The sequence below is a fragment of the Odocoileus virginianus genome, chromosome 16 (assembly GCF_023699985.2).
Source record: "Odocoileus virginianus isolate 20LAN1187 ecotype Illinois chromosome 16, Ovbor_1.2, whole genome shotgun sequence".
NCBI lineage: Eukaryota > Metazoa > Chordata > Mammalia > Artiodactyla > Cervidae > Odocoileus > Odocoileus virginianus.
The window spans coordinates 10,533,692-10,552,275 of NC_069689.1; the positions used below are offsets into that span (position 1 = coordinate 10,533,692).

The following is an 18,584-nucleotide window of genomic DNA, read 5'->3' on the forward strand; positions in this document are numbered from 1 at the left end:
CCTCATATAGGGCTTTAAAGGATCTAAAATAGCTGGAGCATTTTGAATAAGAATAGCAATGCTGGAGAGCTTGAGCTGCCCGATTTTGAGACCCACTATCAAGCTACAGGAATCAAGATAGTGTAATATCGGCAGACAGACATATGGTCAATGGAACAGAAATGGTGCTGTAATCTGGATATCCACGGGAAGATGTGAAAATGGACTCTTGTCTCATGACGTGTTGTTGTTAAGTTGCTCAGTCGTGTCCAACTCTTTGCATCCCCGTGGACTGAATGCCGTCCGGTTCCTCTGTCCCTGGGATTTCCCAGGCAAGACTACTGGAGTGGTTGCCATTTCCTTCTCTGGGGATCTTTCTGACCGAGGGTTTGAACGTGTGTCTCCTACATTGGCAAGCAGATTCTTTACTGTTGAGCCCCCAGAGAAGCCCCTTATGATATAGCAAAAGGTTAATTCCAAGTGAAACATAGATATATATTTAAAGTATGAAAGAATGAAACTTCTGGAAGAAAACATTGGAAAAACATTGAAAACATTGGAAAAATTGTGACCTTGGAGTAGGCAAAATTTTCTTCAATAGGTCACACATACACAAATCAAAAATTATAAAAAGTAATTTGGAATTTATCAAAAGTATAAACTTGCCTTTCAGAATACACTATTAAAATTACAAGGCAAGACAGTGAAGAAGAGAGAATATTCATTATCAGTTCAGTCGCTCAGTTGTGTCTGACTCTGCGACCCCATGGACTGCAGCACGCCAGGCTTCCTTGTCCAATAACTCCTGGAGCTTTACTCAAACTCATGTCCATCGAGTCGGTGATGCTATCCAACCATCTCATTCTCTGTTTCCCCCTTCTCCTGCCTTCAATCTTTCCCAGCATCAGGGTCTTTTCAAATGAGTCAGTTCTTGGCATCAGGTGGCCAAAGTATTGGAGTTTGAGCTTCAGCATCAGTCCTTCCAGTGAATATTCAGGACTGATTTCCTTTAGGACGGACTGGTTGGATATCCTTGCAGTCCAAGGGACTCTCAAGAGTCTTCTCCAACACCACAGTTCAAAAACATCAATTCTTCAGCACTCAGCTTTCTTTATAGTCCAACTCTCAAAACCATACATGACTACTGGAAAAGTGATAGCTTTGACTAGATGGATCTTTGTTGGCAAAGTAATGTCTCTGCTTTTTAATATGCTATCTAGGTTGATCATAATTTTTCTTACAAGGAGCAAGTGTCTTTTAATTTCATGGCTGCGGTTACCATCTGCAGATATAGTCCATCACTGTTTCCATTGTTTCTCCATCTATTTACCATGAGGTGAAGGGACTGGATGCCATGATCTTTGTTTTCTGAATGTTGAGTTTTAAGCCAGATTTTTCACTTTCCTTTTTCACATCCATCAAGAGGCTCTTTAGTTCTTTGCTTTCTGCCATAAGGGTGGTATCATCTGCATATCTGAGATTATTGATATTCATTATACATATCTTTAAAAATCTTGTATTTTGAATATATAGAGAACTTATAAATCTCAGTAACATGAAGACAAATCTCTTTAGCATTGGGAGAATTTATCTAGCAACTTAAAATGGGCTTGTTTTGTCATATGTAAATTATACCTTTATTTCTGCAGTGAAGAGAAAGCTGATCAGTTGTGTCTGACTCTTTGTGACTACATGGACTATACAGTCCATGGAATTCTCCAGCCAGAATACTGGAGTGGGTAGCCGTTCCCTTCTCCAGTGGACATTCCTGACCCAGGAATCACACCAGGGTCTCCTGCATTGCAGGTGGATTCTTTACCAGCTGAACTACTAGGGAAGCCCCTTAATTCCGCAAAGTGGATACAAATATTTCCTTTGATTCTTCTGCTTCCACACAAAATAGAGTCCCAAGGGATTAGATTTATCCTCATACGTGAAATGAAAAACTAAAAACTAAAAACTAAAAACCAGATGAGAGATATAAAACAGTATTTTCAAAGCACCGGGGAATTACCCAACAAAGGACGTATAGATCCCTGAGACGTGCTTAGTGACTGAGTGAGCCCTAGGATTGCCCCAGCTTACTTACTGCTTTGACAAAATTTCTGGGCTGCTGCGTAAGAACATGGAACCCAGACAGAGCCTGGGTGACTTGCCGAGCTGAGGACAAGGAGCTGAAAGTCTGGGGAGACTGAGGCAGCTGAAGTTTGCAGGGAAGAGCGCTAGAGAGTAGGGTCTAGACGGCGAAGTCTGGGGAACTGCAGGAGTTCCTCCTCGGGTGCTTAGCAGAGCACGATCCTCACATGCCTGAAAGGAAATTACCTCAATTTGGGGGAATGTATCCAAAAGGCAAGCATGGAGGGCCAGGAACAGTGCCTGCTCCCATCAGCCAGACTGGAACACCCATAACTCATGGGCATGGGTAGCATTCTGTGGAAGGTCTTGCCTTCCTAGTGGGGGAGTAATTAGACTTAGACCAAGCTCTAATAAATCGTGAAAAAAGACCTGAAAATCAACTTTTTTTCCAGGTAACTTCATGTCATCCTCTAGTTAGGCCAAGAAAGTGCAAGATTATTAATAGAAATAAAAAAGTCCAGCACCTGACCAGGTAAAATTTGCAATGTCTGGTATTGAATTCCAAATTATCAGATGTGCAGAGAAACATGAAAATACAACCCATTATGAGAATAATCAGTCAATCAACCAATCAAAATCAACTCAGACCAACACAAATGTTAGATTTAGCAGATAAGGACTTTAAGATGTTTCTATAGCTATGTTCTGTATGTTAAAAAAAAAAGTTTAGGTAGAGACCTGGAACATATCCAAATGACCTGAATTAGATTTATAGAGATGAATGCCACAATGTGTGAGATGAAAAGTACACTGGATTTTGGGTCCTTTCTCTCTGTCTTCTCCTTCTGGGACCCCTATAATGTGAATGTTGGTGTGTTTAATGTTGTCCCAGAGGTCTCTTAGGCTGTCTTCAATTTTTTTTCATTCTCTTTTCTCTATGCCGTTTTGTGGCAGTGATTTCTACCATTCTGTCTTCCAGGTCACTTCTCTGTTCTTCTGCCTCAGTTATTCTGCTGTCGATTCCTTGTAGTGTATTGCTTATCTCTGTTCTTTAGTCCTTCTACGTCTTTGTTAAACAGCTCTTGCATCTTCTCCATTGTTTTCCCAACCCTGGATCATCTTCACTGTCATTGTTCTGACTACTTTTTCTGGAAGGTTGCCTGTCTCCAGTTCATTTAGCTGTTTTTCTGGGGTTTTGTCCCTTCATCTGGAACACAATTTTCTGTCTTTTCATTTTGATTAACTTTCCGTGGTGTGGTTTTCATTCTGGTGGCCGGTATTGCAGTTCTTCCTGCTTCTTCTGTCTGCCCTCTGGTGGATGAGGCTAAGAGGCTTTTGTAAGCTTGGTGATTGGGGGTGGGGGAACTGGAGATGGGAAAAACTGGGTCTTTCTCTGATGGGCAGGGCAGTGCTCAGTAAAACTTGAATCCAGTTGTCTGTTGATGGTGGGGCTGTGCTCCCTCCCTCCTGTTAGTTGTTTGGACTGAAGAAACCCAGCCTTGGAGACTACGGGCTCTTTGATGGGGTTAATGGTGACCTCTGAGAGGGCTCACAGCAAGGGGCACCCCCCCCCCCCTCCGCCCCGCCGCCATGTCGGGACTGTCACTGCCGGTGGGGCCGTGGCATCCCTGGGGCCACTCACTGCCTCCACGGGAGACCCCCAACAGGAGAAAATATCTGGAAAGACAACAGCTGAAAACTTCCCTGTGGGAAAGAGTCAGCCAAGCCCAGGAAGTGCAAAGAGTCCCAGGCAGGATGAAAGCATTGAGACACACAGCAATCAAACTCGTAAAAATCAGAGACAAAGATAAAATATTAAAAGCAACAAGGGAAAAGCAACAAATAGCACACAAGGGAACTCCCATTAGGTTATCAGCTGATTTCCCAACAGAAACTCTAGGGGCCGGAAGGGAATGGCACAATGTGTTTAAAGTGATGAGAAGGGAGAAACTACCACCAAGATTACTCTACCCAGCAAGACTCACTTTCAGATTTGACAGAAAAATCAAAAGCTTTACAGACAAGCAAAAGTTAAGAGAATCCACACCACCAAACCAGCTTTACAACAAATGCTAAAGGAACTTCTCTAGCAGGAAGCACAAGACAAGGAAAAGACCTACAAAATATAAACCTGAAGCAATTAAGAAAATGGTAATAGGATCATACATATCAATAATTACCTTAAATGTAAATGTATTAAATGCACCAGCCAAAAGACATAGGCCCACTGAGTGGATAAAAACATGCACATGTATGCACCTCCATTTACCACATCACTCTACTTAACCCCCCAGATTGTATGTAATTATTTTATACAGTTAGGTTACTCATGTTCCCATTATGGCTTGTAATGGTAATTATCTTTTATTTTTTATCTGGCTACTGACTGTGAAAATTGATAAACATCTCTTACTATTGTGATTGCTTGTGTGTGTGCTAAGTCGCTTCAGTCGTGTCCGACTCTTTGTGACTCTATAGATTGCAGCCCGCCAGGCTCCTCTGTCCGTGGGATTCTCCAGGCAAGAACACTGGAGCGGGTTGCCATGCCCTCCTCCAGGGCATCTTCCCCACCCAGGGACTGAACCCGGGTCTCTTGTGTCTCCTGCATCGGCAGGCAAGTTCTTTACCTCTAATGCCCCCTGGGGAGCCCACTATTGTGGTTATGTAACTATTATTTGTTTTGATATCATGGTATCATGATTGGTCAACAGAAAATAATAGAATTCTCTATCACTAAAACTACCATTTAATAGAAAAACCTATAATCACTTTTAAAAAATCCAAGTGAGCACTTGAGTTATCTTGGAACTTTTTGAAAAATACAAATGCCCAGGTATTATTTTTTTCTCCAAAGCTCCAGATTTGATTCTCATGAGAAGCCATGTTTAAAAGCAACTGGACTGTATGATAATCTTTTATCTAGTTAGTTTTACTTTTTCTATTTCATATTCACTGCCCCCATTTAATTTATGTTTTCCAATTTCTCTGTCTCATTTTTCTGTCGTTCTGTCTCAAGCCTCTATCATATAGTAGAAAAGCTTTTGTATGTGTACATGTATACATAAATAATATTTATTATGTATATTTATATTTTAGAAAACTTATTAATTTTGCCTAGCTAAAAAAATTATCATGTTTTGGTCCTGCTTGTTTGACTAAGCATGAATAGAATGCTAGATTTCTAATTTATATTCACTCAAGAATTTGATAGAGTTCCATTTATTCTAGCATCTAATAATAGTACTGCTAAAAGTGTAGAAAGTTTATTATCTTAGTGATTTAAAAAATTTTGAAAGAGGCTTGAAACTTCTAATCCAATTCTGAGAATATAAAGAAATACTATGTTGTTAAAAAAAAAACCCAGGAAATTAGCATGTGATACAGTATTATTAAAGTACAGATTTTATTCAAATTTCACAAAATGTTATGCTAGTGATCATTATTTGTTTTCAAACCTTAGTCAAGATTCCACATTGTATTTAGTTGCATTGAGTGGCTTCAGCTGCATGCAACAAATTTGATAAATTCTTTTTTCATTTTTATTCTCTTACTGATATTTTCTAATTTTCCTTGTCATGGAGTCTCAGATACACCCATCATTTAAAAGTGTGCATTTAATTTCCAAATACATGGGGTTTTAAAAGTATCTTTTATGTTAATTTCTCATTTGAATGCTTTCTTCTCTGCAATCACCCTCTGTTATTTTTCAGTCCTTTAACTTTACTGAGGCTTTCAATGGGTAAGTCAAAGATCTTTCTCGGTAAATGTCACATTGCCTTTGAAAGTATGTGGGTTATTTTCAAATAATCTTTTGATATTAATTTCTAACATAATTCCACAGTGATAAGAGAACAGACTCTGTATGATTTCAATACCTTTAGACCATGAAATTTTTTTTCGCCTTGTTTTACGTCCTTGGATGTGTTCCAATGTTTCCTGTTTTATAGTCTATGGGAACTGAATAGAATTTGTATCCTGCTGTTGTGTGAAAATTGTATTAATTATGTTGAATTGGTTCATAGTGCTATTCAGGTCTACCATATCCTTCTACTTTTCTGTCTATTCATTCTATTAATTTTTGAGAGTCTGATATTGAAATGCCAACTAAACATCTTAATTATCTGCTTAAAAATAATTGTAATATATAATAGAACTATATGTAACTTTGTTCTGTATTTTTCAAAGTCTCCTGTAAATGTGTTATCATACTTTCATAATTTAAGATAGAAAAAAGTACACTGGATTGGATTAATAGGAGATTAGATTGCAGAAGAAAAGGTTAAGAAGCTTGAAGACATAGCAATAGAAACCATCCAACACGGCTTCCCTTGTGGGTCAGGTGGTAAAGAATCTGCCAGCAGTGGAGGAGATCTGGGTTCAATCCCTGAGTGAGGAAGGTCCCCTGGAGAAGGGAATTGCTACCCACTGTAGTACTCTTTTTTTTTCCACTCTGGTATTCTTGTCTGGAGAATTCCATGGACAGAGGAGTGTGGCAGACTGCAGTCCGTGGGGTCACAAAGAGTTGGACATGATTGAGTGACTCACACACACACACACAGTGAAATGTGCAGAAAGAAAGAATAGAACACCAGTAATCTGAGGGAAAGTTTCAAGTGGCCCAATGTAAGTGAAACAGGAGGGATGGAAAACAGGAAAGGATGGGAGGTAGGAAAAGCGTATAGAGAAATAATGCCCCCCCCCCACATTTCCCAAATTCTATGAAAACTATCAGCCTGTGGACCTGAGAAGCTGCATAAACCCCAAGGACAAGAAACATGATGAAAACCACATTGAAGTACATCACCATAAAATTGGTCAACACCAATGAGGAGAAAGTATTATAAGGAATCAGAGGGAAAAGATACATTATATATGGAAGAACAAAGATAAAGATGACAGATTTCTCCATGGAAATGATGGCAATATCTCTATTTTATTTTTTATTGTAGTATAATTGGAGTAGGAAATGGCAACCCACTCTAGTATTCTTGCCTGGAAAATCCCATGGACAGAGGAGTCTGGTGGGTTGCAGTCTTGTTCTTCTTATTTCTATTGCCTTGAAGGAGAGCTGACCATTTGAACAAAAGTTGTCACAATGTATTTTGGGATGTATGACGTATGTGTATGTTAAGTGTATGAAGCGATGGTGTAACAATTGGGTCAGGAGAAATGAAAATAAGTTTCTTACATGTGTGGTGGTAGAATTCAGTGTAGACTGAACGTGGGTCTCAGGGAACTTTGGGGGATGATAAAATATTCTACAGACTTCCCTGGGGGCTCAGTCATAAAGAATCCGCTTGCCAAGCAGGAGACACGGTTCAGTCTCTGGGTCGGGAAGATCCCCTGGAGGAGGAAATGGCAGCCCACTTCAGTATTCTTGCCTGGGAAATCCCGTGGACAGACTCTGGGCTAGGGTTCCCAGGCCTGCAGTTCGTGGGTCGCAGAAGACCTCGACGTGACTTGGCAACTAAGCAACAAAGAACAAAAACAGCAGCAATAGTCTGTACCTGGGTACTTGAATGTATATATTCGTCCAAACTCGTGCAGACTTAGAATGAATCCATTTTACTGTATATTAATAATACCCTTTGTGTTATACCCTGTATATTAACACACCATTTTATTGCATATTAATAATACCCCAAGTGGATTAAAAATGTCTCTTAGGCTATTACGGTCATCATCATCATCATCATCACCACCACCAGCAAGGCTACAGCAATTCCAGTAGTAACGTGTATCAAAACTTGTGATGTGCCAGGAACTGTTGAGTGCTTTATGTGTTTGGTCGTTTAATTGCCATTTCATAATCATGTGAGTCATTTCATTACCCCCAATTTAATGATGAGGAAACTCAGACTTTCAGAATTTTGAGGTAGAGATTTAACTTCTGGCTATCCAACTCAGGAGTATGGATTGATATGTCTACCACTTTGCCTTCCCTTTCCCATAGGAAAGACAGTTATATTTCTGTGTGAAAGAGGGTCATACAGATCAAAGCAGTATACAAATGTAAATCAGGAGCTTGGGATGAACATTACACACCACTTTACACAAGATAGGTAACCAGGAAGGACCTACTGTACGGCATAGGGAACTGTCCTCGATATTCTATGATAACCTATATGAGAAAAGAATCTTAAAAAATGAATATTTATATATGTATAACTCAATCACTTTGATGTTCACTTGAAACACAACATTGTAAATCAGCTATACCCCAATAAAAAATTTTAAAAGGAAGCAACAGGGGGAAAATACGTAAATACTGTTCCCATCTTTGTAATTTGCCGCCAAAGTGCCAGAGACCATGTCCTGGGAAAGCTCAACTGATTTGTACTTGACACAGGACATCTCTCATCTGAAGGATTGAGACATCAAAGAAATTGCAACGGTCACAAATACCTTCATGAATCTGTTACCACTCCAGTCCAAACAGAGGATGTGGTATGGTCTTGAGCTCAGAAAAGAAAGGCAAAGTGTTATCTTTAAAACGAGGGGAGGATCAGTCTTTACTTTGATCAATCAGAAAGTATTTAGCACTGTATAAATTCTAAGATCTCAGTTAAGCAGGAAAATCTGAGTACAAACCCACACATAAATCCATAGCTCCATGTGCAGAGAAAAAAGGACTGTAGAGAAATAGACACACTGATAAAGGTATTATTTTTATGAGTTGGGATTGTATGTACTTTATGCTCCTTTTTTCTTTATGTTTGTTGATGTTCTTCATATTTTCTATAATCAGCATATGTTGTCTGTAAAATCAGAAAAGCTTTGGTTTTAAAGAAAATCAAAAGTGCTTTTGAAATGAAGGAATTAACTGCTGCGGAGACAGGATTCCAGCCCTAGATATGGGGGCTTAAGTGAAAAGGAGACTTTCTTAGAACACAGGGGCGTGGAGTGGTCTGGGTCTGTGATAGCGTGTCCAGAGCTTCGGTCAGTGTTCCTGCTGTGGAGCCCTTCCACTGGGGTTGGGGATGTGTCATCTTGTTTATGACTGCCAACACATGCAGTGTTCCTCTCAAAGGACTCAGGAGTCCTTAGAGAAATTAAGAGTTTCCTTAGGAAGTGGAAGGCTGATTACACATGGGTTTGCATTTGCACCCATCACTGCTGGGGAAAGTCTCAGAATGTTGAGTGTCCAAATGCTTTCAGTGACTTGTATTTTTTCTGTTCATTTTCCCACTTTTCCTTCTGCCAGTTTGGCCTGTTACTATAAAATTAGAAGACACTTGGCACTGGTATAATTTCGTCCTTCTTCCCGCTGTGTGGCTCCCCCTCCTTTAGTGAATGTGAGGTGTTGGAGGGGACCAGAGACAGCAGGAGGCAGGAGCGGGTTCTGCAGTCCACGCTCCACCTCTCAGCTCCATGGCCTTGAGCCTGGCCTGCCTGTGTCTGTTTTTTAATTAATCTTCTTCTTTATCATTGTTTAAAATACATGACTCAAGGAAAAGCTTATATGTCACATGTATTTAGGCTGTAAAGCAGAGTGATAACCGTGAACCAGTAACTTGGGTCCGTTTCTGTGCTGTCTACTCCTGGAAACAAACTATATCAGTTTCCTATCAGTTCAGTTCAGTCACTCAGTCGTGTCCGACTCTTTGCGACCCCATGGACTATAGCCCACCAGGCTCCTCTGTCCATGGGGTTCTCCAGGCACAAATACTAGAGTGGGTTGTCACACCCTTCTCTAGGGGATCGTCTCAACCCAGGTATCGAACCCGGGTCTCCTTCATTATAGGCATATTTTTTACCAGCTGAGCTACCAGGAAATGGGATGGTCAGGTCCTTAAGTATGCAAACGTTCAACTTTAGAAAATAATAATAAGTTGCCTTCCAAAATGTCTGTGTCAATTTATACTCCTACTCGCAATGTATAAGACCATCTGTTTATCTATATGCTCTCCAACACTTGGTGTAGTCTGACTTCTAAATTTTTGCCAACAGAGTATAAAGTGATAGCTTATCAATGACCTTGATATGTATTTTTCTGATTATTAATGAGATTGAGCCCCTTTTTCATAAATGTGTTGGGATTTGTGCTTCTTCTGTAAAATGCCCATTAATGTGTTTTACTTATTTTTTTTCTTGGACTTTTGGTTTTATTTCCTTTTATTTGGAAGGAGTTTCCTAAATACGAATTCTTTGTTCTTTATAGGACAGTGTGTTTCAACATTATTTCTCAGTTTGTGGCTTTTCTTTTTACTATTTTACGGTAACTTTAAAAAAATATTTGTTTATTTGGGTGTGCAGGATCTTTGTTGCAGCGTGAGGAATCTTTAGTTGTAGCACAAAAACTCTTAGTTGCAGCATGCAGTATGTAGTTCCCTGACCAGGGGTCAAACCCATGCCCCCTGCATCGGCAGGATGGTCTTAGTCTCTGGACCACCAAGGAAGTCCCTTATGGTAACTTTTGATGAACATAAGGTATTAATTGTAATAACTTAAAATTTATTAATACTTTATTTTATGTTAATACTTTTTGGGTCTTAATGCTTTCTTACACCAAGATAAAAAATTTTTTTTATATTTTCTTCTTAGAGTTTTTTTGTTTTCCACATTTCAGCCTTTAATCTATGTAGAATTGACTTTTGTTAATGGTTTGAGTTGGAGATCAAATTTCATTTCCCCCCATCTGAGCAGCTGTTGGTACCAGCATCTTTTGCTAAATAGTTCTTCATCCTTCCCCTGATCTGCAGAGCCATGTCTGTCTTATCTCAAAGTCCCATGGGTGTGGGGGTCCATTAGAGGCTCCATGTCCTATTCCAGTGCCATTTTGTTGCTCCCTGCACCAATATCACACTATTTGCTCTGTGAAAGTGTAGTTGCTCAGTTGTGTCTGACTCTTTGCGGTCCTATGGACTGTAGCCCACCAGGCTCCTCTGTCCCATCAGATTTCCTAGGCAAGAATACTAGAGTGGGCTGCCATTTCCTTCTCCAGGGACTCTTCCAGGCCCCAGGATCAAACTCTGGCCTCCTACATTGTGGGCAGACTCTTTACTATCTGAGCCACCAGGGGATCAACTCGAAGGAGCCTTATCTAGTCTTGAGCCTTTGCTTTCCCACAGATGTTTTAGCATCAGCTTGTCAATCTCACGAAAAGCCCAGTTGAAGTTTTGGTTGGAATCGTAGCCTTCCTTTTAGGAAAGACTGACATCTCCGTAACATTCAAGGTTCCTATCCATGAACATGGACTATCTTTCCATTTACTGTGGCACTTTTTCATGAATTTCAGTAGAGTTCAAAAACTCTAGAGTTCAGTAGACTTTAAAGCATACATATTGTACCAATTTATAATAAGATTCATTTCTGGATACTTTCTGACTTTGGTTGCTATTATAAAAGGTGTCTTTCTTCCTATTAATTGACTCTTAAGTGTTTGCTAATGATGTATATTAATGTAATTTATATTTGTATAAATATTTATATATATAAATATTTCTGGCATGCTGCAGTTCATGGAATCACAAAGAGTCGGACACGACTGAGTGACTGAACTGAGCTGAACTGATATTTATATATACCCAGTACCTTGCTAAACTTGTTACTCTAATAATATTTTATTTAAATTCTTCTGAGACTCCATGTAAACAATTGTCCCATTTTCTTTATTTAAAAATTGATATGATGATGATAATAACTTACCTGTTTATAACTTACAAAAGTCATACATGTAAAGTGCTTAGAATTGTGAGCTATATGTTAACCTTTGTTATTAAAGTAATTGCTACCTTTGTTATTAAAGTAATGACTCTTGTTTCTTATAAAAGTTTTACATGTATGTTATAAAAACCAAAGAAATGTAGAGAATGCAAATAGAAAACCAACAGATAACCCATCAGTCAGAAACAAGTAGGATAACATTTGGTGAACATCCTGCCAGGTTTTCTCTGTGAATAGAAGGATAGGAAATACATAGATAGACAAGATGAATAATTTTTATAAAAGTAGTATCATGTTTTTCATGGTTAAAGATATTAAATTTTAATTTTATTTGACTTTTAAAAATGAGAAGGAAACCTGATGCCATAGCTGAACTTTAATTTCCTCACTACAAGAGATATCAATGTTTAAAGATCTTAAGAAAAAATTAAAAAAAAACATAAGTAGATGAGTCACTAGGTCTTTGTTCAATCACTTTTTTTTTTTTTTGCAGGTCCTGACTGCCCACTGTAAAATTAGGGTGAGTAGCTGTCTCACACAACTGCACTCCTCCTTTTTCCATCCACCTGTGTCTGTTACACATAATTTTTGTTTTGTTATGTGTGCTGTCTTGGGTTTTTGAGAATAGATAGGTGTGTGAGAGGTAGGTTGAAGAGTGATACGTACAGAAGGAAGGAATAGGGGGGCTGGCAGTCTGCGCTGCAGACCTGGCTGAACCCCTGCCCATCCAACGAGGAGCTGCAGAGCAAAGATTGCCCCTTACGGGGATCCCACCCTGGGCGGAACTGGCAAGGCCCTTCCATCACCGCCCTGCTCAGTCACTGGTTGCGACAGTGAAGAAGCGGGGCTTCTCTGGTGACTCAGGGGTAAAGAATCCGCCTGCCAATGCAGGAGATGCGTGTTCGATCCCTGGGTCAGGAAGATTCCCCCGAGAAGAAAATGGCAACCCACTCCAGTATTCTTGCCTGGGAAATCCCATTAACGGAGGAGCCTGGGGCTATCATGGGGTCACAAAATTGTTTGATGAAACTAAACAATAACTCCTCCTAGGAGAGCATGGCCTCTCCTCAGAAGCAGAAGGAAGGAGCAGCTGGAGCCAACTCCTCACAGCTGGATCTGCAGGGGTCCCAGAGAGGAGCATCTTTGTATCTGCCACTCCGGGGTTTACAATATTTACCATCACCGTAGCACAGTCCTTCATGGTTTCATTTTTTGCCGTAACTGTAAGCATCGCATCACTAACCCGTGGTGCTCTCACCATGCCCTGGCTCGAGTCCTTTGCTTTGGCTTGTCTTTTGTTGGCTTGGGTTTCTTGTCCAGTATTTCTTTCAAGAAGGATTCGTGGGTTCTGTATTCCTCAGCTCTTTTATATTTGAGAAGGTCTGACTTTAGCTTTCTTCCTCAAGGACTGCTTGGCTAAATCAAACACTTGTCCCCCGCAAAGAGTAGGCATTGCTCTTTGGATGAGTGTGAAGTTAATGGGTTTTCCACCCCCTCTTGTAAATTATGTACTTTTTTCTGGTTGTATGCTGAAACAATTAATTCCTTAGCACTGATGTTTAGGGACCTCTCTGTTTGTCTGGTGGGGAAGACTTCTCCTTCCAATGCAGGGAGTGCAGGTTCAGTCCCTGATCTGAAAGCTAAGAACCCATATGTCTCTTGGCCAAAAAAAACCAAAACATAAAACAGAAGCAATATTGCAACAAATTCAATAATAAAGACTTGAAAAATGGTGCAGATAAAAAAAATCTTAGAAAATGGATGTTTAATAAAAACCAGGGTATATCTCATAATCTGTTGCTATCAAGAAATAATCTTTTTCCTGGTACATGTTTGTTCTTTCAATTGGTGTGGCCACTTTTTTCTTCATTTTGGGAAAATTTTCTTGTATTACACCTTGAAGTAATTTCTTCTGTTGCACTTGTCTACTTTAGGGCACATATTTTCCTTCTATTGGAATGCCCCGCTTGGCCTCCGTATTCATTATCTTCTCTTAGATTGCCTTTATCTCTCTTTTTCCTTTTGTATATTCTGTGACTGCCTCAAATAATAATTCCATATTATTTATTTGATTTTCAGCCATGTCTAGTCTCTCCTTGATTGTAATTTGTTTATTAGAGCTATAAATTGTTTCTAGGTTTGGTTCCTTGGCTGGGCAGTATTATTCTTTTATGTTTTTATCTCAGTTTTTGGTTTTTGTGTAGTTGCATTCATTTAAAAATATATATTTAGGGACTTCCCTGGTGCTCCAGTGGTGAAGACTCTGTGCTTTCATTGCAGGGGGCATGGGTTCAATGCCTGGTTGGGGAACTAAGATCCCACATGTCATGCTGCATAGCCTAAATAAATAAATACATAAAAATATATGTTTAGTGTGGAAAACTCATAGGGAGACTGATTCTGTATCTTGGGTTGTGTTTTCTTCTAGACTTTATCTCTCAGCGGTGGCTCACACTTCCCGCCTCCCTCGTCTCTCTTTCTTTCCTCTTGACCTCTTCCTTTTCATCTTCGTTTGTTGCCTCGACATTCTTTCCATCTTTCCATCACGTGACAAGAGCCGCTCAGCCTAGCCTTCCTGTTTGTGTGATACATTTTCCCATCCTACCTGGGACTCATTTGACTTTTCCTCTCTCAACCATACGGTCACCCCTCAGCATCCTCGGGCAAGGGGTTCCAGGAGCCCCTTGGATACCAAAGCCCTCAGATACTCAAGTCTTTTACATACAAGGGAGCAGTGCGATGAAGAGTTTGCTCACTGAATCTGTGGATTTCTGTACCCCCAGATTCGCCCAGCTATGGTCAGAATTTCGCGTTAGTTGAATCTGCAGATGTGAGCCCAGTGGCTACGACACACTAGTTGAATTTGCGGATGTGAACCCCATGGACGTGAGACCCACAGACAGGGCATGTGCAGACAGGGAGGATGAAGTCTCGTTTGAAACTCCGTGTTGCTCTGAGGTTTCCTGTCATCTACATTTGTGAACGGTGAGGGGGTGGGAGGGGGTCCTCTGCCAAGGCTGAGTGCTGTTGGCACCAAGAGTCCCAGTACTGACACCTTCCCAGGGCCCACTGACCCGGCCAAGGCACATTCTTCCTCCGAGGGGCCCCAGACTGTTGGTCCAGCTCCGAACAGTGCCGTGGTAGGGTTGCCAGATAAAATGCGGGCTGTCCCGGGGAAATCTGAATTTGAGATGCACAATGGATAATTGTTTAATGTAAGTATATATGGGATGTTTGGGCACATTTTAGTGTCCTCAATTTGGCAGCCCCCCTTATCCTGGAAAGCATCATTTTCCCCTACTGAGCTCCTTCTAGTATGCTGGGACATCTGCTCTTGAGGGTTTTAACTTCACTTTTTGCCAGGCAGCCTGTGCCCCTCCCCCACAGCCCCCATTGCAGGAGCCCTGTGAGAATTCTCAGCATTGATGTCTTTCCTTGGAAAAGCTTCCAGGGCTGAAGGGTGGGGTCAGGAAGCACACATCTTTGTGCCAAACTGGAATCTCCTGCCTTTCTCTTGGCTGCCCTTTCCAGCGCTTCTGGCACCAGGCAGTTGTTGCTGGTGAATTTTGTTTTGATGAATTTTTTTTCACTTTGTCGGGTAGCAGAGGACTTCTTCGTTCTGCCATCTTCGCCCGGAAGTTCTCCCTGCAATTGTTCTTTGTTTTCAGCTTGTTTTAAAATAAATGTCATTTCACTTCTGTTTTTAATATTTATTTCTTTGACTGCACTGGACTTCCCAGGTGCCTCAATGGTAAAGAACCCACCTGCCAATGCAAGAGGTGTGGGCTCGATCCCTGGGTCGGGAAGATCCCCTGGAGGAGGAAATGGCACCCCACTCCAGTGTTCTTGCCTGGAAAACCCCATGGACATAGGAGTACATGTGGTTACCAAGAGTGGGACGTGGCTTAGCAACTGAGCATGCATGCACTGGATCTTAGCTGGGGCACGTGAGATCTAGTTCCCTGACCAGGGGTTGAACCTGGGTCCCCTGTGTTGACTGCATGGAGTCTCATCCACTGGGCCACCAGGGCAGTCCCGCCCCCTTTCATTGTGTGTTCATCCAAATACGCAGTGTCTACCGTGCATTCTTGCCCCTGAGGGAGAGGAGGTGACCCAGGAGTTCTTGCCCGTGTGACAAGTCTATCACAGAGGCTGGGAAGGATGCCCCATTTTACAGTTCATTCATCTTGTCTCCCCATTAGACCGAGAGCTCTTTCAAGGCGGGAGGGAGACCTTAGGCACCTCCACCCTCACCTGGAGGTGTCGCAAATGTTTGTTGTTGTGCAGATGGTTGAATGAGTGCCTGAGATGCAGGGTTCCAAGATTAAAGGGGGATCTCTGGGTACAGTAGATTTGGGGGAACAAGGACGTCAGGGCCCTGATACCTCTGACTTTCAACATGTCATGGGCACACAGTGATGGATGCACTTGGCTCTCCCTTTCGGGGCTCACGGGGACAGGGATGGAACCAATCAGTTACTGAGAGTTCCAGCTCTGGTTTCACTTCTGTTACCATAAACCAGATGCTAGATGAATTGTAGGACTCTAGAAACAAACTATCAATACAAAGCTTTAAACGTAGGAAACATGTCTCAGGCAGTGGGAGTTAGGAATCAGTGAGACCCAGTGGGTTTCAGTGAATTTGTCATCAGAGGAGAGCCAAGCCAGCCTGTGGGCGCAGAGGGGTTCACTGGGGTCGGAGAGGACTGGCTGGGCTCTGGGGGACCAGCCAGGAGGATGCTGGGGGAGGGGCAGACGGGGCTGCACAGAGGAGAGGCTGGAGCTCTTTTTCGGGTCACTCAGCGTTCCCCAGGGGAGGGAAGCTGCCGAGTAGGGCAGAGGCATGGAGGTGTGACAAGCAGGGTCTACTACCGGAGCTGTCAAGGCGGTCTGGAGGGAGCAGGGGAATCAGGTGAGGCTGTGAGCAGAGGGAAGGTTGCAAGGCCTGCAGGCCGAGCCGAGGGCTTGGAAGGAAGTCCGCGTGGGGTCCTGGATAGGATGGAGCAGGGGTGACAGGCTCTTTCTTCCACGGCCTCCTTTAAAGAGTGTTAGCAGATTTGCCCAAAATAACTGGGCTCACACCATTTTCCAGCTAACCACTAGATATTCGGGGAAGCATGAGCAATTCTGTAGCTGAATTCCTGTCCAGCCAGAAGAGCTGTTGCCCCATGTGCATGTTGGGGCTGGAGGAGGAGAAGGCTGAGAGGAGAGGTCAGCTGTGTCTTATCTGGACCACACCCTCCCTGACCGTTCTGCCTCTGTGATTCAGCCGGCGTAAGTGGCTAGTAGTCCATTTATAGATGTGCAATTTGTCCTTTCAGTTCTGGGTAACTGCAGAATCATCCAAAACACTATCTTTTTTTTTTTTTTCTCATTTGTTTGTTTCTCTACTTTTGTTAATAGCTGACTGGAAACACACTGCCAGATTTCTCTCTTTGTATATACATAAGATGGCATTATTTTCTCCGAAAATGAGTTCTGGGAAGAAAACTCGTGAGCCTTACCTCCTCTGGGTGAGGTCCATCCAGAAAAGTCCCTTGGGGAGATGTCAGGGCCTGTCCCAGGTGAGTCCAGGTGGATGGTGTAGACTGAGCATGTGCGTGTTTGGAGCAGGTGTCTACACCAGGTTGACAAGCATTAAACAAGGATGTTCTACTCTGGGAACTGAGCTGAAGGCAGGACACAGCTGATTGGGGGTCCTTGACCCCCGGGAGCCAACAGACTAAAAGAGGAGATCTGCTAGACACACATGAGTCAGTCGTGAGACTGCAAAACGATACCCAGCATGCCCAGGACCTTCTGCTGCACACAGTGTCCATCCCTGGGGTGGGAAGAGGACGGTGCTGCTTCCTTTCAGAATGCTGGGACTCTGTGATGCGGCAGGCAGGGCCCAGGACAGTCATAAAACCAGACCTCTCACCATAAACTCCTGCTGTATCACACAGTCTTAGCTCTGTAGGATCACACCTAGTTTGGAATAACAAAAAAGGAAATCTGAAACAACATGTAGTGCATTTGAGGGTCTTCCAAAAAATTGACGTTCATTCAGAACCTCAGAACGTGACCTTATTTGGAAATAAGGTCCTTGCAGATGTCCTTGAAGTTGGACTAGAGATGAGATTTGCACTGGGGTGGGTGAGCCCTTAATGCAGCGACTGGTGTCCTGACGAGAGACGGAAAAGGACACAAAGAGACATAGAGAAGGCGCCGCAGGGGCGGAGCCTGGAGTGATGGCTGCCACAGGAGACGGCATCTGGAGCCACCAGAAGCTGGGAGAGGCAGGAAGGAGCCTCCTTGGAGCCCTCGGAGGGAGCGTGCTCCTAAAGACACCTTATTTGTGGACTTGGAGTCTCCAGAGCTGTGACAGTGAGTTTCTGCTGTTTTCAGTTCAGTCGCTCAGTCGTGTCCGACTCTTTGCGACCCCATGGACTGCAGCACGCCAGGCCTCCCTGTCCATTACCAGCTCCTGGAACTTGCTCAAACTCATGTCCATCCAGTCGGAGATGCCATCCTACCATCTTATCCTCTGTCGTCCCCTTCTCCTCCTGCCTTCAATCTTTTCCAGAATCAGGGTCTTTTCAAATGAGTCAGTTCTTTGCATCAAGTGACCTAAGTATTAAGCCACCATATTTGTGGCTATCTTTTCTTTCTTTTTTTTTTTACAGAAGCCACAGGAAACCAATACACAAAACTGTCTTTTTTTTTAAATATCAGAAGTAACATGTATTTTATTGTAGGAATCTTAAAAACCCAGCAAAAGCACAAAAAATAAAATACAAAGAAAATTATTTCTTTTTAGATACTGACACATTCCCAGTGTGAATTGCAAATTGTGACCTTGCTTGTCCTCTGGTGACTCAGGT

General features: G+C 42.2%; 1 long non-coding RNA gene across 3 annotated transcripts in view; it reads left to right on the forward strand.

Moving 5' to 3' along the window:
* LOC110150512 (uncharacterized) overlaps positions 1–18,584 on the forward strand; it is a 233,079-nt gene that overhangs the window by 79,097 nt on the left and 135,398 nt on the right. For all 3 annotated transcript variants that reach the window (XR_011491741.1, XR_011491740.1, XR_011491742.1), the window contains one exon: positions 12,215–12,241. This is a non-coding gene — a long non-coding RNA (uncharacterized lncRNA). The remainder of the gene's footprint in view (positions 1–12,214; positions 12,242–18,584) is intronic.